General features: G+C 37.5%; 1 long non-coding RNA gene across 6 annotated transcripts in view; it reads left to right on the top strand.

Moving 5' to 3' along the window:
* LOC103170346 overlaps positions 1–15,630 on the top strand; it is a 62,486-nt gene that overhangs the window by 8,820 nt on the left and 38,036 nt on the right. For 4 of the 6 annotated variants that reach the window (XR_003762567.1, XR_003762569.1, XR_003762571.1 and 1 more), the window contains exons 2-4: positions 1,525–1,602; positions 12,113–12,866; positions 14,997–15,169. This is a non-coding gene — a long non-coding RNA (uncharacterized LOC103170346). The remainder of the gene's footprint in view (positions 1–1,524; positions 1,603–12,112; positions 12,867–14,996; positions 15,170–15,630) is intronic. The other 2 variants (XR_003762568.1, XR_486108.3) reach the window with 2 other exon arrangements.

The raw sequence follows: 15,630 nt of genomic DNA, 5'->3' as shown, positions 1-15,630 counted from the left end.
TGTAAAATGGGGACTAACTGTGAGCCTCACGTGGGACAACCTGATTACCCTGTATCTACCCCAGCACTTAGAACAGTGCTCTGCACATAGTAAGTGCTTAACAAATACCAACATTATTATTTAGAGAATGCCCAAAGAGGTTCCGAATGCTCACCAATGCCAGGACAGGAAAATTGGAGATCTTCAGAAACCTGTGGACATTATCAGGAGTTTGGTGTTTCTTCAGTGGTTCCTAGGGTTACTTAGGTGACTATATTAGACCTACTTCAGGAGTTATTGCTGATGAAGAGCTGAAGAGACCGTAATCTGTTACAGAAGGCTCAGAAATACCATTACAACTGATATTTTTCTTTGCAAATGTATAAATCATTATTATATATATTATATAGCAGAATAATTTGTACACTTGTCACTGTTGTTATTTTACTATATAAAATACTACAAGATTGCAAAAGGCAAAGTATCATTTGTTAGTCTTGTAAAACTGAGACAGAAGTTAGGAATTGTAGCATCATACCTTCACAGATGCCATGTGTGTGCATCTCAACACGTATCTGTATCCGTCATGCTACAAGTTGTTATACTCAGAAAAAACAAGTTATGGGGAGAATTTTTGGTAAAACTTTCCAAACCATGTAATGAAAACACATGTGATTAAAAAATAAGAAAGTCTGTTCTTTTGAAAGAAAGCCCTATATCTCTATATGGGAGGCCTGAACATTTGAATTAAAATAAAAACCTTTTTCAAGGACTTCCATTTTTAAGTGCTCTACATGTTGGACGTTTTGTGCAAAACTCGTAATGAAGCCATATATATACATTTCTTAATATAGAGACTTGAGGAAAAGGAGAGGAAATGAAATAAAATCCAAAACTGAAGTTTACTTTGATATAAAGCATTGTGATGCCATAGGTAGATCAGGAAGTTGTGTTTCCAGGATGAAAACTGAATGTCCAGAGAAAGGAATGTCCATAATACTTTTTTTATTATTAATGCAAACTCCTTTGAATCTTTCTTCCATTTGCAATCTGTGTCTGGAATTCCATCCAACCCTTAAATTCTATTTCTTCATTTACTGAAATATCCTAAAACAACTCCACAAGACTTCCCCATCACTATCAGTAAAAAAAATCATTGTTTACTTGTCACTTCAAAATATGAAGTCCTTATCTCAGTGAGTGATGTACTCTATCTCTTTAAATTATATTGTGATACGTTTTAGATTCTAACACCTAAAAGGAGCTATGACAGTTTACTTACTTGCTTCAGTTCCAAGAAAAGTGCAATATATTAATAGTTTCTAAATTAAATCCTAATTTTTTGTATTCCAATACATTCTCAATCAACTTACTTCATTTTCTGGCCCACTTGCTTGAGTTATAAATTAGAATATCCACCTCTGAGGAATACCTCAAGAACTGGTAAAAACAATGCTCATTTTTGGATAAAAGATAATGAATTATTGAATTGGCTGCCTATAGTTTTCTAAATTTCTAATAAATTATTAAAATTTATTCTTTCAGGCCTATTTATTGCTTTGAAAATATGGAAATTGTTTCTTAGAGGAAAACCTGAATGTTCTTCTCAAAAACACATTCAAGGTAATTGCACTAACAGTGCCTTCCTATATTCATTTTTTTGTATGGTGCCTGGTGATTCTTTCTTGCTTAAGGACTCAAGTGCCATATTTTATCAGGTCCAAATATTTCTAATGGGGAGGCCTTTTTTCCCCCTTATATTCATTCCAAATAGTTTCCAGATCTCTGATAGTAAAAGAGGTGAAAAGCACAGTGATTGTTCAATAAACGTAAACAATCAAGAGCAGGAAACAAACACAGTAGCTGAGAAAAGGTAATTGGAGAGAGGAGGCTTTTTTACTAACACTGCCCCCTCTTCTTCCAACAAACTGGTGCTCTAAGACACCAGCCCTGATCCTGGATGCAATACTTAGAGACGCTCCTTGATGTGGGAATTGGGTGATGAACCTCAGTTCTTCCTGTCAGTACATTTGTCATTCTTTGTCCTTCATTATATTATTACATCTGGGAAAATTGATATTAAGAAACCTCTCACCTTCTCTCTCTGCCCTTGCCCTTTCACCAGCCACTTCCCTCAGGGTCTAACATCAGTTCTCAGTACTGGAATTAAACAGTTCTAGCAACATACTACAGTGCTTTTTTTTTCCTCAGAAAAAGCACGATGTACAAAGAAGGGAATAGAATCAATCATCAAATGGAGTCATTTGTTATCACAGAGGAATTTGACCTACAACTCCAAAGTGAAAGGTTAATGCATAATTTGTATGGACAATTTGGGCCTTATTTTAAAAGGGACTTTATAAAAACCAGTTTGTCAGTCAGTAATCATTCTGTGTGATATTCTATTGTCATTCATTATGATTATTTTAGAAGCTAAAATTTCCAAATATTAACACTTTGTTACTTTAATATTAAGATAAAAGCACTTTTCTAATTAACGGAATGTGATTGTTTTCAACCATGCAATTTACAGTGAAATTTATACTGCAAGATATCTAAAAGGAAAGAAAATTGTTTAAAGTTCTTGGGAATCAAGACAATGAATTGTCTGGGTTATTCAGAGAAGACACTTTCTTATTGTGAGTTCCTGGTAACATTCAGTGGTAATATTTATGTTCTGTTAATTGAATTGTAAGTTTCAGTGACTGTATTTGGCCTACCAGGATAAATGAATAGTAGAATGGGGATTGAAGAATAATAGAAAAACACAGGAGTTCATCAATTTGATCTTAAATATTTCCATGCATGTTTCATATGAACTATAGTACATTTTTACCTTGAAAGAAAATTTTTACTAAATCACTTGATTTCCTTTAGATTATTTTATGCTAATGCTAACAAGCCAGCATTCTTGTGAAATTAATAAAACATTCTCCTTAAATTAGCGTATTCCTTCACACATAAACCAATGGCAGCTATTATATTATCCAATCAGAAGACATTCGATCAATCATTCAGTAGTTTTTATTCAGTGTTTAATATATGCAAAGAATGAACTAAGCACTTGGGAGGGGAAAATACAGACAGTAGACATGATCCCCAGACTGCCACTCTCCCACTTGTCTGCTCTGTGACCTTGGGCAGGTCATTTAACTTCTCTGTGCCTCAGTTCCCTCATCTGTAAGGGATTAAGACTGTGAGCCCCACGTGGGACAACCTGATTACCTTGCATCTACCCCTGTGCTTAGAAAAGTGTTCGCATGTAGTAAGCTCTTAACAAATATCAACATTATCATTATTATTATTACAGTCTAATGATGGCTACAGTCATGGAAATCGATTACAGGTAGAGAAACAACTGAGCTTAAGGAAATGCAATTAAGTGTTGAGGGGTATTCATTCATTCATTTCATTCAATAGTATTTATTGAGCGCTTACTATGTGCAGAGCACTGTACTAAGCGCTTGGGATGAACAAGTCGGCAACAGATAGAGACAGTCCCTGCCGTTTGACGGGCTTACAGTCTAATCAGGGGAGATGGACAGACAAGAACAATGGGTAGGGTGAAGTTACAGCAGCAAACATCTTAGGAAATCTAACAATTAGCTGAGGGTCAAAAATACCCATCTAGGAGGTGGAAACTGCAGGTCCATAACCTCATCCTTGATACTCCCCAACCTGAAGTATCTCTGAATAAGGGATACTCTGGGCTTTAACAGGAAATGAAACTGTCTTGGTCCATACATGCTGCAATGGTCCCCAGTTCTAACGCAATGCAGTCTACGCACCTTTCTAGCAGAAAAGCAATCACTATCTACACAAGATACAAGATAAGGAGATCGGATACAATCCCTGTCCTGCGTGGAACTCACAGCAGAAAGGGAGGGAGAACAGCTACTGGCTCTCCATTTTACAAATGAGGAATCTGAGGCTTAGAAAAGTTAAATGATTTGCCCAAGGTCATACAGCAGGCAAGTGGTGGAGCCAGGATTAGGACCAGGTCTTTCTTCCAGGGTCATGTTATTCCCGTTAGGCCACTCTGCTCTCTGTTTAAATCAATTTAACATGATCATATTTTCCAGAGTTCCAGGGACAGGGTGTTGGGGACCCTGGGCCAAAAAGGAAATCTGAAAGATAAGCAGAGTGAAAAAGGTAGAAGGAGACAAAGAGCCAGAAAGGGAGGAGGCTAGCATAAGGGTAGGCAATAGGTACACTCTCACAGAAGCATACACATAAACACAAATACCTAAATACACACAAAAAATCAGTTATTGCATTCTCCACTGTGACCACCAGCATCGCTTGACCTCCCAGTAATAATTACAAGTAGGTCAACAAGATTGAACATGAATTAGAACTGGACCAGAAATTTGAATTCTCAGACTCATGATTTCCTTACAAATGAAGTCAATTTCTGTAGGCAATGATGAAAAGAAGGTTTTTGTAAAAGGAATATTTAAGTCATTCTTAAACCCGTAGCTGAGCTAATTGTGCACTAGGACAATCAGCACTTAATGGCAGTTGTTTAATTTGCACATATGGCTTATACTGACTTTATGGCATTATAATGGACAACAATTCAAGGAAAATTCTCATTCCACCTCTATTCATCCAATCCTTATGCATATCATGAACTAACCATTAGAGTATTGAGATCACATGAGTTTAAACATTAAATTGGTAAAACAATCTGTGATAAGAGACTTTGGAGAAAATTCTTCTGAAGCCCTTATTTATACCAAGTTAAGTGGTACATAAACTAAACTTCTATGAATGATGATGTGAGCTACCAGCACATTCTTTTCATAGTATTGGGAGAACACTCTGTACACTTCCAAATTACACTATTAACCTTGTGAAAATGACTCCGGTGTGTTAATCATTGGACCAACTTTCAATTGCATGAGAAGATATTGAGAAATATTGATAAATGAATCACTAAATTGTCTATTTCATGTAATGTTTGGTTCTCACACTCTACCACATGTTGCATTCTTTTTATTTTAAATCTTTGTGGTCATTCATTCAATCATATTTATTGAGCACTTACTGTGTGCAAAACACTGTACTAAGTCCTACAGAATTTCATCTTTTCATCTTCTCACCTCACTGGCTCTCTGAACAATGTTTTTATTCATTTTATAAGTCTGACACTGTAAGTCAGCATTAAAGCCTCCACTAAATCCTACAAAATAACCATCATGCCTGACCTGATATTAATCTAGGAGACATTTTTTTTTCCTAAAGTGATGGTGGTATCTCTTTTTCTGGGCTCTTTTAAAACAAGATAGAGTCTCATCTGTTTGGGATAGTTTTGGTGTAATTCTGCCTCAACATATGGGAAAGGTCTGTATGACCTTCTTTCCACAAGTTTGTTTTTCTATATGTTTCATGACGTTTTCATTTTTATTAGGTCCAATATGGTATTTTCTGTAGAAAATGTCTAAGTGTGGATCACATTCATCTAATTAGGCATACTTAATTCTAGAGAATTTAAGAAAAATGCATCCTCTAGAACCCAGTGCTATGTGGTCTTTCCTAGATGGGCTTTAAGGCTTTTCTCTGTTGCATGGATCATTTTTCTAAAAAAAAAAAATCCAATCCATGTCTTTCTACTCCTGGAAAACCTCCAATGGATGAATTGCCCCATTCACCTCTGCATCAGACAGAAACACCTCACCACTGACTCTAAAGCACTTAATCATCTCATTTCCTCCTACTGATCTTCTATAGCCCAGCACACACACTGGACTCTCCTAGTGCCACTTCACTCGTTATGCACCAGTAATAACAATAATAATAATGATGGCATTTGTTAAGTGCTTACTATGTGCAAAGCACTGTTCTAAGCGCTGGAGAGGGTACAGGGTGATCAGGTTGTCCCACGTGGGGCTCACAGTATTAATCCCCATTTCATGTTTCATGAGACCCAAACATTATATGACCATTACATAATTAAGTAATTGAGGCACACAGAAGTTAAGTGACTTGCCCAAAGTCACACAGCTGACAAGTGGCTGAGTGGGAATTTGAACTTGAATTTGAATTTGAATTTCAGAGGTAAATCATGACCTCTGGCTCCCAAGCCCGTGCTCTTTCCACTGAGGCATGCTGCTTCTCATCATCCCAATCTCATCTAACTGTTGATCCCTTTTCCATGTCCTCCCCCTACCCTGGAACCCGCGCCTTTCCTCCCCCAACAATCTCCACACTCCTCCATGTATGCTGTCCCATCAAAGTATTATTATCTTCATGTCATTATTAAGGTCACAACACCTCCAATAGGCCTTCCTTGATTCAACCATCTTTTTGCCAGCTCACTCTCCCTTCTGAATCATCTATGCACTTGGATCTGTGACCTCTGGGCATTGATATTAGCACTGCTCTCAATTCCACAGCACATATGTACATATCTTTAAATTATGAATTATAGATTATTTATAGAATGTCTGCCTCCCCAACTAGACTGTAAACTCAGTGTGAGCACGGAACATGTCTGCCATCTCTGTTGTATTGTGGCCTCTCAAGCACTTAATACAGTGTTCCACACATAGTAAGTACTCAATAAATACAACTTACGACAATGATACCACAATTCTACCAGTTTAATAATAATAATAATAATGTTGGTATTTGTTAAGCGCTTACTATGTGCAGAGCACTGTTCTAAGCACTGGGGTAGATACAGGGTAATCAGGTTGTCCCACGTGAGGCTCACAGTTAATCCCCATTTTACAGTTGAGGTAACTGAGGCACAGAGAAGTGAAGTGACTTGCCCACAGTCACACAGCTGACAAGTGGCAGAGCCGGGAGTTGATCTCATGACCTCTGACTCTGAAGCCCAGGCTCTTTCCACTGAGCCACGTAGTTTAAATTTTATAGAATTCAGAAAATGCATTGTAGTACAATCTGATGGACTCTAAGCTTGTTGTAGGGAAGGGACATGTCTACCAACTCTGCTATATTATGCTAAGCAATTAGTACAGTGCTCTGCACATAGTAAGTGTTCAATAAATAGGATAATTGATTGATTGAATTCTTTGGTGGGTTTTTGAAGGACTATAGCAAAGTAAACAGAACATTAGGCAAAAGGTTTGAGTTCTGTTACCAGCTTAGTTAATGAAATGACAAATAATTTTAGTGAGGTGGCTTTTTTTTGGTTCTGGTAGCTGATGAATGTGTAATTAGACCTAATTCTTTCCATGTAAAGCTATGAACTCTTTCCCAAAGGGCACAGTACTTTGGGGTAATGGTATGATTAAAGATTTACTACTTTATGTAACTAATAAGAAGTAAGATCATAAGAACATATGATCATACTGGGGTGAGACCAGTGGCCCATATCACCTAGTATCCTGCTTCCACCAATGACAACAGTATGCTTAGAGGTCAGTCAGTCAGTCAATCATATTTGCTGAGCACTTACTGAGCACAAAGCACTGTAGTAAATACTTGGTAGAGTACGATATAACAATATGACAGACATATTTCCTGCCCACAGTGAGTTTACAGTCTAGAGGGGAGACAAATTATTAATATAAATTACAGATATGTACATAAATACTGTGGGGCTGGGAGGAGGGATGAGTAAATGGAGAAAGCTTGAAGAATCTGGTGATAGTCCTTTCCCTACTAGTCTACCCTAATATAACAATTTTGTCATTACCCTCTTCATCAGGAAAGGTCTGATTGACTATTTCAGAAGATCCAAATTGTGAATAGCTCTAGCCTCCATCCAGAGACACTGATAGATGCTGGGAGTTCTGAGTGGAGACACCTCCTGAAAATTGTAAAGATGGGCAATTTGCTGACTCTCAGGCAGACTGCTCAGGTGCCCATCTTAGTAACCCAGGCAGTACTCCAGAAAGATATCAAAATCCCAATAACACACTAAGTACTACTATTGGGGGATAAATGAAACAGAAACTGTGGACTCAGGCTGCAGGAATAGTTCTCAAAGCAATACTGGTCCCAAAGTAGCAAGCTCAGTCCTTAGGAATCAGTCCTTCTTTCTCTATACCATAAGTTCATCATGAGCAGGGAATGTTTCTATCAATTCTGTTATATTGTATTATTCCAAGTGCTTAGTACAGTGTTCTGCACACAGTAAGCACTCAATAAATAGGATTGCTTGATTACTCTACAGGCTAGTGTGTTACCCTGAATGTCTTAAATATTACTCCTTCACTGGAATCAGATTTAGCCTGATTTTAAGCTTTTTGAAATGAAGAGAACTCTCTCCATAGCCTGTCCCAGTCCTTGCTCTTTCCAATGAGTTCATTTTGGCCAGCCCCAATTCAGTTTTGATTATTTCCTTTCCTTCTTACTATCAAGTTTTCAGACTCCTATTTCCTGGAGCCCTCGCTCTCTGGCTGGGTCTCCCCTTTTAGAGAGCCCTCAACTTGTTTTGTACCCAGTGAAGTTTGTCAGCCCCTACTCTTTTAACCTAGAGCTGATATGCAAATTAGAACTAGGTCAAACATGCAAACTAAATGAGGACATAGTTTAGTTAGTATGCAGTAGCAAAAAACAGTTCTACTAAATTTAGCTACTAGGGTGTTGAAAAATCTCCTTGCATTCCCATCTTTTACCCTAATATTTATTAATGTACCTCTAACATCCCTAACTTTTTCCTTTCCTTCTATACACTTCTCTTTTCCTATTAACTCATTAGAGTTATTCCAAGTCTTCAAGAACTTGCTGAGATTTTCTGCCTGCAAAGCTTCCTGTGGTAACAAATTTAATTTTTGTAACTGGCTGAACAAAGTGTTTTTTCTCCGACTTTAATGAGTGAACCCTTTCCGGAAGTTATGGGATTTGGTGAATAATAATTGTCATCCCTATCCATAACTTTCATGATTTTAAAGACTTAAATAATGTTCCCTCTCAGCCTATGTCTTCATAGCTGGAAGAGTCTTAACTCATTCAGTCTCTACTTATAAAGAGTTTTCTATAATCCCTTGATTAGGTCTCTTCAGCCTTTCCTCAAACGTAAAAACTGTACTTTTCATCAAAATATAAGGAAACAATTTTAGATTTTTGTTCTCTAATCCAAACCTATATGTCCCTTATGTTTTGCAGGACCTAATAGAAAGAACATGGACCTAGGTGACAAATGATCTGGGTTCTAATTCCCGGTCAGCTCCTTTCTTGCTTGGCAGGTTATTTAGCTTCTCTTTTTCCTTCACCTACAAAATGTTCTTCCTCCTACATAGACTATGAGTCTTATGTGAGATTTATCTTGTATCTACAAGTGTTTGGCACATAGTAAGCACTTAACAGATAACAAATATTATTGTCATTATAATTACTGTCATTATTTTCACAATGACATTATAACATGAGTGATTAGATTAATATTGCTTTTCACCATTTTTGATAATATATTCAAATTGAATCCACTGTTTAACTTGATGGGCAAAGAAAATCTAAATCCTGCCAATCATATTTGGAGCATTATTCCAACATGAAATTTCTGGAACATGACTGGCAGGCTTGCATGACTGGCAGAGACAAGAGAGTGCAACTGGTATTGGGAGAGCCACTAGTAATATTCTAATAAGTTCCTCTATACACGTTCTCAGTCTTGATGTGATTGAAGCTGGACTGAGCCTTGTCCATCATCTTCAATGATAGAGTCCGTCATTCCAACCCATACTATAAAACATTGAATATGATCATAACAAGTTCTGTATCTAGCCTAAAAGAAGAATTACACTGAAAAGGGAGAGAAAAGGGTGGCTACTTTCTCTAAAGGAATTTGAATCCAAAGATCCTCCAAACTACCTGAGGATGAACAAAATAGTTTAAAATCTAGGTTTCTCTATCTAATGCTAACAGCACATGTGCATAAATGTAGTAATGTTCATTCAAAAGTAGACTCATGCCCCAGAAAGCTTAATAGCATAAACAATGATTCTCTCCCCTTGGTGAATATGATAATCTTTCATGACCATTTTTCAATTTTTTATAAATACCTGTGTTATATATATTCATATATCCTGGATACATTTATACAAACCCAACAGTTCTGTATGATTTTGGATTCTTATTTTAAGGTGAAATAAGGCAACAGCAAATATATTCCTTTGCAGATAGTTACTTTTCATTTATTCTCCTTTATTAAAGGAAAACGATTACCCTTCATAGTTTATCTCAAAAACCTAGAAAAAACATGTATCTGAAAAACTGATCTTAAATGTCACTCAGATTTAGACTGTACTGTGCATCTGTACACTACTTAAACATTTGACTGAAGAAAGACGGCTGAAGTAATTTTGTAGTATGCCAAAAGAAAGGAAAAAAGCAATTCACATTCAGCACTTCTTCCATGATCATCAAATTTAATTATGCAAAACTTTAGAATCTAACAATCTCCACTAACGTAATACCCCTTTCATGAGCGTATCATAGATTTTAGATGCACTTAAGTTTTCCTAGTTTTCATAACTCACTGTGAGCAGGGACTAGGTTGTATTGTACTTTCCCGAGCACTAAGTACAGTGATCCGAACTCAAAAATTACTTAATAAATACCATTGATTGATTGATATAGCAAATGCTGTTATGCAATATATATTTTGTTAAAAGAACTCTTCAATCTTCCATTCCAAATCCTCTCCTCCACCAAACTTTCCTAACACAGCTTACAGCATAAATTTCCTCTGCACCTCTCAAGCCTATACACTTGGCATTTTCCTCTCTTCCAACCCCTATACCTCCAATCCTCTAAATCCTGTTTGTTTTAAGACATTCAATTAGCCCTCTCCCTCCTACTTATCCACTCTCTTCTCCCACTATCCCAGCTCACATGCTGTTTTGCTTGTTAAATGCACTGTGCCTTATTGTGCACCACTGATCTTTTGCTCACACTTTCCCTTCTGCCTGGACTCCGATCCCTTCCATCATCCTTCAGGTCACTGCTTTCCCCAGTATCTTACTCCTTCTAAAATTGCATCTCATCCAGGCAGCCTTCCCAAATTATATCTCCCCAACTGCTACTTCAACACTTCTGCATCACCTAAACACGTCAAGAATACCCTCACATCCACCATTGTACTATTGTACTCAGTGGTTTACTCTATTTGCTCCATTACTTCATCCTTTCCTCAATAATATATTTTAGTGTCTGCTTCCCCGCTGTATTGTAAGCTTCTTGACAGGCAGGTATCATGTTTACTAATATTGTTCCAATCACTTTGTAGAGTGTTCTGCACACAAAAGGAGTTTAGTAAATATTACTGATTACTTGGCTGAATCTTTAGGGAATTACTGATTTGGGTTTTTTAAAAAATAATGGAATATTTTCTAACCACAAGATTCAGAAATGGATTTAGTCTGCATTTCTTATCTATTTGCCCACCTGGAAAAAAAAAAGAGGACTGGATCTAGGGTGTCACAGATTCTTGTCAGAGTAACTCTAGTTCAGAGAATGAATATGATATTATTCTAGACACTATCTCTATTTTCCAGACTTGTAACATTTCATTCCAAAGGAATTGTTCAAATCTATTATGTATTTTGAGTTATATGTTGGTTTATGTATTTGCACAAAATAGTTATACTTCTCAATTATCTCCTAATTCCCAATTACCAAATTCAGGATTTATAGTCCAGCTACAATCCCACTGAATGAATTCTATTTCATGCCCAAATGTGCTGGTGAAAAGTTTAAATAAATTGAGGGGCTTTACCAGAGGAACCTCTCGGATGAAATGAGAGAGGAAAGCAGAGATCAAAGAGGGTGGCTCAGTGGGCAACTATTCTACTCACCCCAGTGTTTGTAAGACTGTGCTGTCCCTTTTCAAGGGTAGTTGCAGGTGCTTCCTCAGTCATCACATTTGTTCCACATAGGCTGCAGTTAAAATCTGTACTCTTCTGTTCCTCTGAAAAACCCCTTCAAGCCTGTCCTGTGCAAACTCAGCCAATATCTCCAGTCAGTTTATTTCCCTAATTAGATATCATCACTGATGCTTTGTTCTAGAAGTTTTTCTGAGGGTCACGTGCTAGATGTATTCTACCTGAACACTAAGATAGTAGCAGTTCTCCAAATCAGAATAACTCTATAGAACTCTCTCCTCATTTCTTTTTCCTAAATTTTATAACTCTGATACCTTTCTCTTTTTTCTTTACAGCACTGGTCACCACAAAGAAAGGAACAATAAAGTATTTAAAGATAACAGCGACATGCTGGTATTAAAATGCTGGAGCAATATATGATTTTGTCAAGAATTTCCACAAACACAGAACAGCCAGAAATAGTCATCCTCACAAGGGCCTTCAAGCTTTTATGAGAACTGAAAAATGGCAAAATATTTATTTGTTTTCTGACAAGTACCGTAATCCCAAAATGAGCTGGTATGACTAGTTACCCTGGCATTATGGAGAGACATTCCATAAACTTTCCCAGATGTTAAATAATGAAAAAGTCTAAATATGATACAAAAGAATAATGGGGGATGGAAATATCGGAATGAAATTGTGAGCCAATCTGGACAGATGGAGTTGTAAATTTAATTGGCTATTGCTTAACTCTTATGATTTTTCCCCCTGATAATTTATTTCTGGTGAGGAAATGACACAGCAAGGGGTTAAGGTCAATATTCACCTCCAAAAAGTTGGTTAGAACCTCTGGGACTCCCACAGTAGTGGTGAAACATCACGCAATCCCAAATCCCTGCCAGAGTCAGAGGCAGCTCTAGGAACCTGCCAGAACACCAGTTGGTGGGATGACCAGCACTCTAAGGTGCCAGACTGAGGTTGTAATTTCCCTTTTTGTGGCTTCTGCTTTGAGAAATAGCATAGCTTGGTTGAAAGAGCACAAATCTGGGAGTCAGAGGACCTGGGTTCTAATCCAAGCTCTTCTAATTGCTTGGTCTGTGATCTTGGGTGAGTCATTTAACTCCTCTGTGCCTCAGTTTTCTAAACTGTAAAGTGATGATTAAATAATGTGTTTTGGCCACAGATTTGGCCTTTGAAGAACTCACAATCTAATAGGGAGATGAGCAGATAAAAATGGTATATATTCATTGAGAGTGGGAGGAATCAAATAACTACAGCTGTAAACTACAAGAATAGTTGATGTAAATGCTAAGGGTGGCTATCAGGATGATATGACCACTGAAAATAAGTTTGGGATGCCTCCCTGAAAGAGGTGGGGGAATTCAGGAGGGCTCTGTAGATGGGAAGGGAAGTGGTTTAGTGGATTTGAAGAGGCAGGTATGATAGAGTAAAACAAGGAGATAAGTGCGTTTGGGAGGATTGGTGAAGATGGAAAAACCAGTTTGGGTTTTTGAGGGGTTGAGTAATGTGTGCAGAACTATCTTTTAAGAAGGTGCTCCAAGCATCAGCATGAAATAGCTGGAGGAGGGAGAGGCTAGAGAAAGGAACATTGGTGAGAAATCTGATATAATAGTTCCTCCATGCTAATGACCAGAGTTTGAACTATGGTGATAGCTGTTCGAGTGGAGAAAGGAAAATGATGTGTAATGGATCAATCAGTGCTTTTATTGAGTATTTACTGTGTGGAAATCACTGTACTTTAGCTCTGGGAGAGAAGCATAGACTAAGAAATTATGACCATTGCCCTAAAGAAGCTTGCTATCTAGTGGATAGTGATTAAGTGATGTAGGAAGAAGCGGTAGAATTCAGCAATGTCTGGAATTAATTTGAAAGTCAGGGCTGATAGACAGTAAGGAGTCTAACTTCCACAACGTCCATTTGATAACACCACCACCCCTCTGACCTAGAAGTCCACAAGTCACACAGCAGGCAAGTGGTGGAGGTGGGATTAGAATCCATGACCTTATGACTCCCAGGCCTGTGTTTTATCCACTATTCCATGCTGCTTCTCATATCTTAATTAGCATGCTGAAGTGGGACAGCCTATAGAACCCACTTAGTTCTAAAGTATGGGCTTGGGAGTCAGGAGACATGGGTTCTAATCCTGACTCTGACACAAGTCTGCTAGGTGACTTTGGGCAAGTTACTTCACTTCTCAGTTGCCTCATCTGTAAAATGGGGATTAAGACTTTGAGCCCTGTACTTTGAGCCCTATGTGGGACAGGGACTGTGTCCAACCTGATTACCTTTTATCTACGCCAGTGCTTAGAACAGTGCTTGGCACATAGTAAGCACTTAAATACAATTATTATTATCATTATTATATCAATTAATTGCTTCCTGGAAAAGGAGCAATTCTTTCCTGATGCCAAGTCTAGTACATGTATATTGGAGCTGAAAAACACAGGTTTTTGGTCTTCTTATCTGCTAGTAGCTGGTCAAAGTCATGGTTCATACACCTCCAGTGATGCTAATGAAATTGCTTGGGTGACTTCCCCAGATTAGGCCCAAGAACAGCAATTGCGTGAAAGGCTGAATAGAGCATTTTCCCTACAGACCTTCAGTTTTATCTCCAACTTTGAGATTAGTAGGTCTACATTCTAGCTTTGCAAAGGACATGCTTGCCTTCTTATTAGCCTTTCAACCACCTCTTGTATTTGGTATTCATTTATTTATTCCCATCCTCAGCACTTGTGTATAAATGCATAATCCTGGGTTCTAATCTCAGCTCAGGCACTTGTCTGCTGAGACATCTTGGGCAACTCACTTAAATTTTCTGTGCTTCAATTTCCTCATCTATAAAATGGGAATTAGTTACCTTTTCCCCTTCCTACTTAAACTGCCAGCCCCATGGACTGTGTCCAACATGGTGATTTTGTATCTCCCCTGGTGCTTAGTAAAGTTCTTGGTACATAGTAAACACTAAACAGATACCATTAAAAAGATCAATATTTCTCTCTTTCCCCACTTCCCAAACACTTTGTACAAGGCATTATGTTCATTAGGCACACAATAAATGTCATTACTATTGTTTCTACTATTGATTCCTATTTAGGATATTATTCATATTTTTGGTTTAAGTGACTCTGATCCATTAGGCAGACAAACCCCCACAAAATGAAAGTTAATCACAGTACCTTATGCCTTAAAAACATAAAAATCTTTCTTTTATTTTAGGTGTAAAGCATCTTTCTTTGAGCCGATGCAATGAATATAAACTTAAGCTAAAGTGGAACTATCTGTCCTGAGAAACATAAAGACTGGTGAGACCGGATGTGGTGACCAGAGTGGTTCTCTGATTATGACTGTGATTGACAGGCTTCCTAACCACTTCCACTTCATATGTACAGGTAATAGATATACTTCCTTTTCAGAGTTCCTTATTTCATTCAACACATACAGTCTATCTTGAAATTCATTCCTTTCAGAGTTACAAAAAAGAACAATAATGTTGCCATTGGTTACCATAGGTTTAGGATTCTGAGAGCATGATTAAGATTGGTTTAATTAAAGCAGTAGTACCTTTGCCTATCAGAAAAGTTGATATTAAAAATTGATATCTACTTTTCACAACTCAGTCATTCTTTCAGCCATTCTACAATTTCTCCTAGTAAAATGTACCCAACTCATAATAATTGGTAGCTATAAAAATTTCACTTCGATCAACATTTCTTTCCACAACTTTTCAGGTCTTGTAAAATGGCTTCAGTAGAATGATTTTTTAATCAATTGTTACCCTCACTCTGAGTTTGGCTATTCAAAGGAAAGTTGATTTCCTTCTAAATGATCTAAGAACTAGGTGACTATTGTT

This window comes from Ornithorhynchus anatinus, chromosome 10 (assembly GCF_004115215.2).
Source record: "Ornithorhynchus anatinus isolate Pmale09 chromosome 10, mOrnAna1.pri.v4, whole genome shotgun sequence".
Lineage (NCBI taxonomy): Eukaryota > Metazoa > Chordata > Mammalia > Monotremata > Ornithorhynchidae > Ornithorhynchus > Ornithorhynchus anatinus.
This window is presented reverse-complemented; position numbering and strand designations above follow the sequence as displayed.